This window comes from Rhopilema esculentum, chromosome 11 (genome assembly GCF_057945365.1).
Source record: "Rhopilema esculentum isolate cy_ngs chromosome 11, ASM5794536v1, whole genome shotgun sequence".
In the NCBI taxonomy this organism is placed as follows: Eukaryota; Metazoa; Cnidaria; class Scyphozoa; order Rhizostomeae; family Rhizostomatidae; genus Rhopilema; species Rhopilema esculentum.
The window spans coordinates 528,965-540,516 of record NC_142825.1 but is presented as its reverse complement, the minus strand read 5'-3'; the positions used below and the strand labels follow the sequence as shown (position 1 = coordinate 540,516).

Genomic DNA, 11,552 nt, shown 5'->3' with positions numbered 1-11,552 from the left:
ATGGCCAAAAGGACGACCGAGGAAAATATGTATGCTATGGAGGGTTACAAAGGAGATTACCCAGTGTACTTGGGCATCAAATCAACATTCATCGAGGCCCTTGTGAGAAATGCACATCTCACTACACTAGATGAGGGAGTTGGGCTTACCATAACGAAGATCAGGGAGCATTATTGGGTGCCAAAGCTCAGACAACTTGCAAAAAAGTTTGTGCGAAACTGCTTTTGTTGCAAGCGATTCCATACAATGGCACTCAAGGAACCTCCACAAGCTAGGCTGCCAACAGAATGAACAGTTGGAGAACAACCTTTCCAGGTAATAGGCTTGGACTACGCAGGGCCTCTATACTACAAGAAGAGAGAGAAGAGGACGGGTAAGGCCTACATTCTTCTTTTTACAAGTAGTCTGACGCGTGCTATAAGCCTTGAACTGCTACCTGATCAGACATTAGAGCGGTTTCTACCAACCCTTAAGAAGTTCATAGCAAGAAAAGGAAGACCTGAGAAGATTTATTCTGACAACTTTTCAACATTTGTTGCTGCAGCAAAATTGATTAAGAAAGCAACACAGAACGTTATGCTTTTTTGCCAACTCAATATGGCATTAGAAGAGATTAATGAAGAAATTCATGACAGAGACCTTAGAAGAAGATCATGCTAGATCAATGAGTGTAAAAAGAAGATTTGAAATCGCTGGAGAAAGGAATATATTGGCGGGCTGAGGGAAAAGCACAACTTGCAGCATCATGGCAAGAAGATCGTTTTCAATATCGGTGACGTCAAGATGATAAAGGGTGACAAGTAGCACAAGGGTCATTGGAAACTCAGCATTGTCAAATAATGCATCACAGGCAGAGACGGTGTTGTCAGAGGAGCAAAACTTCGAATAGGAAATGCAACATTGGAGCGTGCAGTGCAGCATTTGTACCCAATGGAACTTCAATGTGATGATGTACTTGAAAGGGAAGACCATGCTTCTCAAGATATGAAGTTGAATGCTGAGCAGCAAAACTTGTTAAATTCTGATTGTTTATTTGAGAACAAGACGTCCTCAAATGGGGGGAGGGTGTCAGAATTATTAGATACTTACGTAATCCACTCAATTACTAGAGAACTCTAGAGCTTCTAGAACAGTCAATGCGTGACTAAGCAATATTCCAACTAGACAATTCCATTGTTAGGCCTAAGTAAACAACTAGCCTCGTTGTCATGAAATCTATTTAGTTATGTTGACGTAATGTTTACATAGAACCTCCAAGAGCCTTCTAGAATAGGGTAAAAATATACTTTACGTAATTAGCTGCTGACGAATGATAAATTTAGAACCAGAATATTCTTGAGAAATAGCATAATTACCGCATTTAGAATAGAGTTGAAAGAAGAGTTTTGTTAAATCTAAGATATGCTGTGATTGAGAATTGTGAAATACTGAAAAAGTTATTGTCGCGGACAACTGCAGGTTTCCCGACAATAACCTCATTGTAGCTTTGTTATTGGCAACTTTCAGCAACAACTTTCCTCAATTTTGCAACAAAAAGGTATGTGGGAGGCAAAAAATGAGCAGAAAGAAATGGCATGCAAAGAAGGCAACAAACTTAGGACATTTAACACTTAAGACGTTTTTGGAAAAGGGTATACAACATTTCAGTTTGATGGAGCGTCAATTAGTGGAATATTTAATACAGATGGAGTTGAACTGTACTCTTCTTCATCTGTCAAGCTATGGCCCGTTTACGTAGCTATAAATGAAATACCACTCAAGGAACGATTAAAAAAGAAAACATTATATTGGCAGGGAGAAGGTCATACTTTCATTACCTGAAAGATTTTTGAAAAGGAATAGCAATTATAATGAATGAAGGTATCAACATGAAAATGGACCAAGTTGAGATTCTTGTAAAGTTTTGCAGCATTCTTGGTTTCTTTGACTTGCCTGCAAAATGCAAGATCTTGAATATGACACAATATAATGGTCAGTATGGCTGCAACACCTGTGAAGAGACAGGGGAAAGGGCTTCCCAAGGGCGTGGTACAACCCAATACTATCCTTACCGCCAAACAGCACAAAAACCACCAATAAGAAAAACTGAAGAGATGAAGCCAGATGCCATTAATGCTTTAGCTTCAAAGCACACCAAGGGAGGGAGTGATTGGGCCATCAGCATTAGCCTTCATGCCATGGTTTGATTACAGCCAAATGGTAGTCCCATACTCTATGCATGGGTGTCTTTTGGGCATTACAAAAACTTTGATGCAGCTTTGGTTTCCACCAACAATGCCCAAAAGCCATTTTGGTTCAAAGCTGAGAGAAATTTCAAAGGTTTTTTAAGAGTTCAAGCCCTCTGACTATATTGAAAGACTCCCAAGAAACTTGGAGCAGCATTACAATCATTTTAAAGCAGCTGAATATCCTGCATGTATTATGGAATTCCTTGTGTGAAAGACCATCTTCCAGAGAAGTACCTCAGGCATTTTGCGGTGTGCTCTGAAGCTATCCACATTCTCCTTCAAGACTGTTCAACGGAATCACTTCTGGAGAGAGCAGACTTTCTATGCAACATTTTTTACGAGCAATTTGCAATTCTTTATGGATAAGGATCATGCGGGTCAAGTATCCACAATTTGATACATTTGGTTGGATATGCGAGGGAATGGGGACCACTATATTGTTGGTCTACCTTTGGTTTTGAAGACATCAATGGTCAGCTCTTAAAATTTGGCCATGGGATAGGTGATGTAAAGAAACAATTGTTTCAAATGAAAACAATGCATGGACAAATTACAAATTTAAACATAGAATAATTCGAAGAAAGTGACTGCGCTACCTTCATCAAAGGAACATTAAGAAAACGGGACAGAAAAACTGGAGAAAAGTTGTCCAACTGTACAATTATTGGAAGTCACAGGAAACTAAAAGAAGAAAATTTAAGTAAATGTGCTATGGCCCAAATTTTGTCAAAACTAAGTATTGATCTCGATACTCTGTGTCAATGTGACAGAATAATCAAGAATGGAACAGTTTTTTACACAAAAAAATCCCGGATGTCCAGAAGAGTTTGTTTTATTTGCTTGCTTTCTGATGACCTTATTTCACAAATATTGAAGTTTGTATGGAATCAGTAGAACAGGATTCCTCATGCTGTAGTTTCACTAATGAAAGTGAAGCAAAGATCAGAACTATTGTGTAAATATGGAAAGCATCTTGTTGAGGTGGCAGATGAGGACAAATATGATTTGGTGCCTGTTGACCAAATTCAAGAGAAACTGGTTTTCTTGACCGTCAGGAGTGACAAAACTTCAGGGTCGTACGAAATCCAAATAAGTATGGCCATGTTGTCATAAACTGAATTTTGATGTCGCTTTGACAATTTAAATACTAACCCAGTTGTTCTTGAATACTAACCCAGTTTATGACACCATGATCTGCTTTGCTTCTCATCAAGCCTCACACATACACATACACATTGAACTGGTCTCATTTTTGAAGACTTACTCATGCCTCCTAAATTGTTACACAAAAAAACGTGCAACAATACTTTCCGTCTGAAAAGGGGTCAACCCCCGTCCATGTAATTCTTTTAAATTTTTGTCTCTGCCTGTTTAATAGCGGAAAAATTGCAGGTGCAATCTGAAGTTACTAAATAAGCAATTTTCTGTACTGAGAACTTTGGTTTGCACGTAATAGCGAAAGAGTTATTGAGATGTTCATGATAAAATAGAAACTAAAGCAGTCCAATCCTTAAAAAACTGGATTCTGAAATGCTGGTCATGGACTTTTTTCCAAGGAAAACGGACTTGGTTTAAAACTTTTGAATACTGTTAATTTTTTTAGATATTTGATTAGAACTTTGGAAAATAACTTCTTACACATAGAGATTCCTCGCCTAACACAATTCAGGATATAAACGTTAGTGTAATTGTGAAGGAAATGGATATGGTCAGTTGTAGAATATGGTCAGCCACCTATGATTTTGAATAATGCCATGCCACGTAATTGCCATGTAATTGGAAAATTGCCACGTAAAAATGCCATGGCTTTTTTAAACACATTTACAAATGGGTGTTTTTCCAAATTCTTAGGGGTGTGATCAGCAAAAAATTTCTTCCTCTTTGGCCTACCAATCTTCCAAACCTGGCTATGCAACAGTTAAAAACCAAATTTTTAATAAATGGGCGTTTCCATCATTTACCAGTCACCTGCAGGGTGTGGCACCAACATTAGTATTTGATGCAGGACACACAAAGATGGGCACTGTTGAAATGTTCCACGATTGTTTTATGTGATATGATGATATCTTGCAAATTTTCATGGCTATTGAGAATTTTCTAATGGTTGTCTTTTCAGTTTTGTTTGCTCAATTGGCTATTATCAGGCCATACTTTCATAAAGCATTTCAAGTTCAAAGAAAACAAAAGTTTTACGGCTTACAAACAGGGAAAGTGTCCACAAAAGAAACATAGTAGAAATCAAACTATTTAATGTAAAAGTTCTTTGCTATTTTATGAAATGTCAGTTGAGAAATGGAAAATGGTTCAGCAATAGGTCGGCAATGGTAAGGCCATATTTTAAAAGTAACAATCATTGTGTGACAAGGAAAATATAATCTTTCAATTTGAAGGCAGACAAAAACCTGAGCACATAAACCCCTTACAATACATTAATTGACTGAATTTTGTCTTGAGACACGGACCGTGGCATTGGTCAGACATGGTTACATAGAATATGATAGAAAATACATAAAAATACATAGTTACTTTTTCTAATATTTCTATTGAGGACAACTTTTTAGACAGTTGATGATTCATTTTTTCCAATAAGAAACAAATTAAAATCATTGCAGGCAAAATCTTCTTTCATCGCTCAACCATGTTCACTAACCATGGTCAGGACATCTTGTCAGGATCACAGCTCAACCATTGTTTGACCATTGCAAACTATGGTTGGGCCATGAACCATGGTTGGGTTTTCGCAGGCACAGAATAGAAATAGGGCAGAAGGGTCACTCCCTTCAAAAAAGCCTGACTCCAAAAATCTTATACGTCTAGCGTGGAAACGAGGTTACGCAACCCAAAGGAGCTCCTTCCTTGTGATGCCCTTAACGGCAGCGCCATGGCTCCGCGGAAATCTAGTTTTAAATTTGCTATTTTAATAATCTTTGTGTACATGAAAACAAAATATATCATTATTACGAAAGAAGTCAACTTAGTTGTGGTCATAACGTGCCAAAACAGCAGAGAAGTGAGCCAAATGCTCCGTTTTTAATTTTTTTCCGAAAGATCAGTGAGGTGGGTACGGCCTAATTTGTTTATCTTTGTTTTGCCATTGCTATCGTATCTACAACCGCAACGCTGTTTGTTTTGATATCTAACAAGGCAAAACCGGTTTCGCCCAATGTCAGGGCTCGTCAGTGCAGCTAGATAGTTTGGAAAAACTTCGTGAAAGATAGCTTCTCTATTCCCTATCAGCTGCAGACCGGATGTTTGAATTTATTGCACAAAATGCCGATTTTCACATTGAGAAAGACTAAGAATGTGAAGCAAGTGAAATTCCTGGTTGTAACCCTGGCCAAGGGGGGCCAAAGAGGTAGTTTGTGCTTGCCCATGGCACAACCCCAAGACTGGCAGAAGGAAGGAGGTGTCTCAATTCTCCTTTGTTAAATTCATTGACCTAACCTGCCACCTTTTGTAAATTGAAAGAAAAATAAATATTACAGACAACAGGATTTTCAAGATAATTAATAGAGAGTGCGGGAAAATAACCGACCTGAGCGAGACTCGAACCCACGACCCCCGACTTTGTACGTCAAGTGCTCTACCGCTGAGCTATCGGGTCTTGTCCTTTTGAACGGGTAAGTAAGAACAGCATTCCTTCAGTGTTTCTTGTTTGAACAGCCTTCTTTTTTCCCTTTTCCACAATTTTCACAGATTTTCTCAGTAATTTCCCCCCAGCCCACTATTTTTTGCCCTCAATCTCCTAATAATTTGCACCCAAACCTCCCTATCATTTAAGCCCCAAACCCTTTATGCTTTTTGTAGACACACACAATATATGATATTGTTTAAAGATGTGCAACTTTGACAAATTTTCTGTTCCTTTTCTTAGATGTAGGTGCTGCCAAATCCTATTTGCAAATTTCAAAGTGTAATAAATGCGCATCCTGATGAAAAGTCTCAAAAGATAGTCCTTGTCGAAATCTCCACAGGGTACATTGAGTTCAGCTTGATTTAAGCAAGTCAGTAGTTCATGACCAATACCCACTGTCTTGTTTAGAGTATAGAAATAGTCAACAAACTTGTCTTCAATCATCGTTGTATACAAAATCATATCTTGTGATGGAGCAATTAACCCCCCAAACATACTGGATTCTGTATCATAGGCTTTGAAAAAAAGGAAGGTGCTTGTGCTGGTATCAATGCTATCATCAACAAGAATGGAACATTTTGGACATTTGTGCTTTGCAAAGGCCTTATGTAAGAGATATCCTGCAACATAAGTTATTGCATTTTGCCTGATAACTTTGTTTTGCATTGTTTCGGTGGCATAGTCAGTTGCTTTCAATTTTAGGGGAGCAATAGACAATAACTCATTGGTTAAGGGAGTGGCAATACCTTCTAGACTTGCAAGTTTTGTCAACGGCTCGTTATTATCAGGCTCACAGTTCCCTGTAACAACTGATAAGAGATTGGTGTGGAATAATTTCCTGTATGCACGTTTGAACTGAATTGGCGTTGGATTGTCAGCATTTCCTCCTTGTTGTCTTATGGAGCCAAAAAAGTTTTCTAAGGGATCCTGGTTAAGTTGTCTTGTTACAAGGAAAGAGACTGCTTCATTGTGATGTAACTGTTCCCACAAAGCAATTATAGCGCTAAGAGTGAGACACCACCCCTTCAGACATTTGATGGAAGCAGTTCTGTCTTGACCAGTGCCAGGATTGATAACCTTTATGGACTTAAACAGATGTATTCCACTTATAATTACTTCCATGTGTTGAGAGTTATCTGTGAATGGCCTTCTGCAAAACTTTGAGTCTTTGAAGCTTAGGGAATTGCAGCAATCAAAAATTTGGTCAACCTTTGCAATAAACTGTGCTGTGTCTAAAGCATCGCCAGATAGCCCATTTAAAGCAACATAGGTGTTTAGAGCAGCAGCAACTGAGTGACTGAATACCTGGGATGCAAGTTTTACTTTCATCTTAGCAAAGCCATTTGGGTTAAGATGTTTCTCAGTCAATTTAGGTGCAATTCTAATCGCTTGCTGTTGATCTTTGGCAAAAAAGTCACGAACATCCTTCCATTTTGCAACTTTCCTGTTAAACTCAAAGTTATATTTCATTAAATTATTTCTCAATCATTTCAAAAGATGTGGGGGGTCAAACATTGCAAAATACTTATCGTCCATTTTAAAGTAAGGTTTCTCTACAGTAACCCCCATATCATTAAACAATTTAAGGAAATTTGATCCTTGATCAGAAACCAGTGCAAGTACCTCTAAGCCCATAGATTTAAGATGCCCAAGAGCTTCACTTATTATATCTTTCAACTTTAGAGAATCACAAGATTCATTAACAAGATAATATGCTAGAGGTTGCTTCCAATTGTGCACTATACCTCTCACCATCAATACCAATGCAGAAGTAGCCAACTTTCCAGAGGAGATGCCTGTACCCAAATCTTCTAAGCCAACAAATGTATCTTTTGATGCATCATAAAATATATGTTTTTTCAAAGATATTTCATCCATCAATAAGGTACAAAACTTACCAGCAGCAGGGAGAGACTTAACCCGTTCTTCAATTATGAACAGTGACTTACTAGAAAACCCAATGTCTGAAGCAAATTTGGAAACCATTCTAGTTAAGGTCCTTTTCGAAGGCAGATTAAATGTTTTTGCTAAAAATCTATATGCACTTCCACTGATATGATATAAAGTTAAGCACCATGCCTTTAAATTTTGATCATATCTCTGACCTTTACTTTTTGATGCTGAAAAGTGGATTGGTTTTTCAATGAAAGTCAGCAGATCCTTTGAAACAACACCCTCGAGTAGCTTCAAAGCCTGTTTGGCATTTTCAATTCTTTTCTTATTTTTATTTTTTTAAAGAGGAAATTCAGTTTTTAAAGCACTGAGCTTAGATCGTAGAACTGAAATTTTCTCATTTTTCCTATGGATAATTTTCCGTAATTTCTTTTTGCGTGGTGTGTTTGAAGTGATGGAAGCAGGTGTTTGGCAAGCCTCTGACACATCATATCCAATCGTTTCTGTGTTTTCGCAACTCACGATATTTATCGATGAATCTGCAATACCTATATGTTTGTGATAAACAGAAAATAAATGTTCAGTTATTGTCTTCTAAGTATGAATATGTCTTAATTTAATTTTGGTGCATAAAGGGCTAGCTAAAATGGAAATTTAAAAGACTTTTCTGCTCTAAAATTCCCTTAATAGGAACAATCAATGATATACAGTACTATCACTTGGTAGAATTTAGTGTCCTACATGTAGACAAAGTATAATGTAATAATTTAAGCAGTTTGTTTATTTTACAATTGAGTATGATAATTTTTTCACATACATGGCTCAGTTGTTTTTATTGTCATCTCTTGTGGTTCCTTATCAACAAAAATTCCTGCAAGAATAAGGGTTAACAAACAAATCAGTATAAGCCAGACAACAAACTGATACCAAAAATTATAATTTCTGTTAACGAGACCATTCAGTAAGTGCTTGTAAACCTTGCCAATGAAAATAATTTTTGGTGGAAGGGAAAATACTTGATCTTAACTTTAATGTTACCATAAAAATAGTTTACTAGCCAAATATGTTCTTTGTTACCAAAATAAAATGTTAGTGGTAGACAAAAATTACCCACCATATGTATGGTCTGCTGAGCTAGAACTGTCCTGGTCCTTTTTGCTTTTCTTTTGGTTTGTTCCTTTAAAAGAGAAAAAAACGTTAAATTCGTTATGCATCTATTTGAAAATTGACTATTCATTATATTTGTTGTACTTTGTTTGTTGTCTATGTGAAGAAAGAAAAGTGGAATTTTGTATACCTGAGTTGCTTCGTGACGGTAAAGGCCTTTTCATTCCAATACGTGGTGGCGGGTTTGGTATATCAAAAATTGTCTGTTTCGCATCAGCTGGTAGTCGTTTTCTAGAATTCATGAAGCGAGGCAATAAATGTGGTTCAAAATGTTGCGAACAGATGTAGCAGTTTCTTGACAAGTATTCAGCGGATTTTTTCATTAAATCTTGCCTTCGGCAGCTCTGTAGCCATTCTTTAGAACTTTAATTTCATAAAAATTTTCGTTATCAAGTTAACTTTTTTAAGATGTACACTAGTTGAATATTAGGAAATTACAGATGCAAAGGAAATCAAATATTTTTAGGCCTACTAACCGCACTGGATCTTTTGGAAAACGATGAAAACTGACATCTGGATTTGACCTTCTACTGTTTTGACAATTTAATGCCGAGCAGTAACTTCCTTTCTCTTCCTTTCTTGACATGCTCACGGATATTTGTTGAATGCTAAAATCGCGAAGTTGACAGTGGCGTTGCAGCCTTCTCGGGCAGAAATTTTTTTCGGGTTGCGTAACCTCGTTTCCACGCTAGACGTATAAGATTTTTGGAGTCAGGCTTTTTTGAAGGGAGTGACCCTTCTGCCCTATTTCTATTCTGTGCCTGCGAAAACCCAACCATGGTTCATGGCCCAACCATAGTTTGCAATGGTCAAACAATGGTTGAGCCGTGATCCTGACAAGATGTCCTGACCATGGTTAGTGAACATGGTTGAGCGATGAAAGAAGATTTTGCCTGCAATGATTTTAATTTGTTTCTTATTGGAAAAAATGAATCATCAACTGTCTAAAAAGTTGTCCTCTATAGAAATATTAGAAAAAGTAACTATGTATTTTTATGTATTTTCTATCATATTCTATGTAACCATGTCTGACCAATGCCACGGTCCGTGTCTCAAGACAAAATTCAGTCAATTAATGTATTGTAAGGGGTTTATGTGCTCAGGTTTTTGTCTGCCTTCAAATTGAAAGATTATATTTTCCTTGTCACACAATGATTGTTACTTTTAAAATATGGCCTTACCATTGCCGACCTATTGCTGAACCATTTTCCATTTCTCAACTGACATTTCATAAAATAGCAAAGAACTTTTACATTAAATAGTTTGATTTCTACTATGTTTGTTTTGTGGACACTTTCCCTGTTTGTAAGCCGTAAAACTTTTGTTTTCTTTGAACTTGAAAGCAGGGATCTCCATTAAACACTGTTAAAGGTAATTTCGATAGCTTCACTTTTCCTGCTGTGGCGAAAACTAAGAAAGAAAATATAGAATCCTAAATTTTATTAAAAACTAAATTTAAAAAAAACATAAGTAATGACGACGGCAGAAATAACAAACTTTGAAGTAGATGGGGAATCCATCGAGGTACTACAGGAATTCAATGCTCTTGGCTGTACATTAACGAGAACCTCTGATCACACAAAAGATATTAGAAGGAGGCTAATGCTGGGTAGGAAGGCTATGACCAATTTGACAACGATAATGAAAGACAAAAACATCACACTAAATACCAAGATAAGAATAATCGTAGCATTAGTATTTCTTGTTGTTACATATGGAAGTGAGACATGGGTAATAAGAAAAGCAGAAATGAAAAAGATTGAAGCCTTTGAACTTGTATGGGTATGGGTAACGGGTATGGAGAAGACTCCAAAGGGTGCCGTGGACATCTAGAAGAACGAATGAATGGGTACTAGGCCAAATAAAAACCTTCCCTAATCCCTTTCAAGACTTTGATATTTTGGCCCCTCCACTTCCAAATGGGTTTTGCCGGCCCTAGTACGATAGTCTCAAAAAAGATGTTTTACAAGGTTTTACAATTTATAGTTATAAGATAAAACATGTAACCACTCTGAAGGGTTTACCTCATCTTCTTGGATACTGCTTACTTGGAAGTGGTCAGTTTAGCCAAAATATAGATGCAAACAATTTCCATAAGGTAACTGTGTAAAGAATGACGTAGTGTCAAAAAAATCAAAGCTAAATGTCAAGTAAGTCTGTTTTCAATCTTCAATTCCACAGCCTTGACTTTCGAGTCTAGCCTTTGCATTTCCTGGTAGCAACTGCAAGGTTCGCTTCGATACTGTAATTATAGAAAATTCAAAATTTTGCTGATAATCATGCAAGCATCACCTTAGATAATGTACATAAATGTTTCCAGTACTAAAATGCTGTTTTCCATTTGCAGTGGTCCATTCTCTTGCCCCCTCTGTCTTCACAATGACAAAGTCAGAACTTGTAAAAGCTCTTTTGCAACTTTGGCATTGTTTTACTGAAGCTGGGCAAATCTTTTGATCGCAACAGTGTACAGGTTGGAACACTTTGGCAACTTTGCGGTCTGGATTTAAAGGGTCAATCAGGGATGAGTTCTCTCCATGTTGAGTTAACTGTCTTTTGAACTTGATCTTCACCAATCTTTGCCAACTTGATAGGCGTCACATTATCTTTCGAAATCATAAGTAGGGTCAATG

At 37.2% G+C, this 11,552-nt stretch overlaps 1 pseudogene; it reads left to right on the top strand.

The window, feature by feature from the left end:
* Window positions 1–4,365, top strand: LOC148958763 (uncharacterized; annotated as a pseudogene).
* Window positions 4,366–11,552: the final 7,187 nt, after the last annotated feature.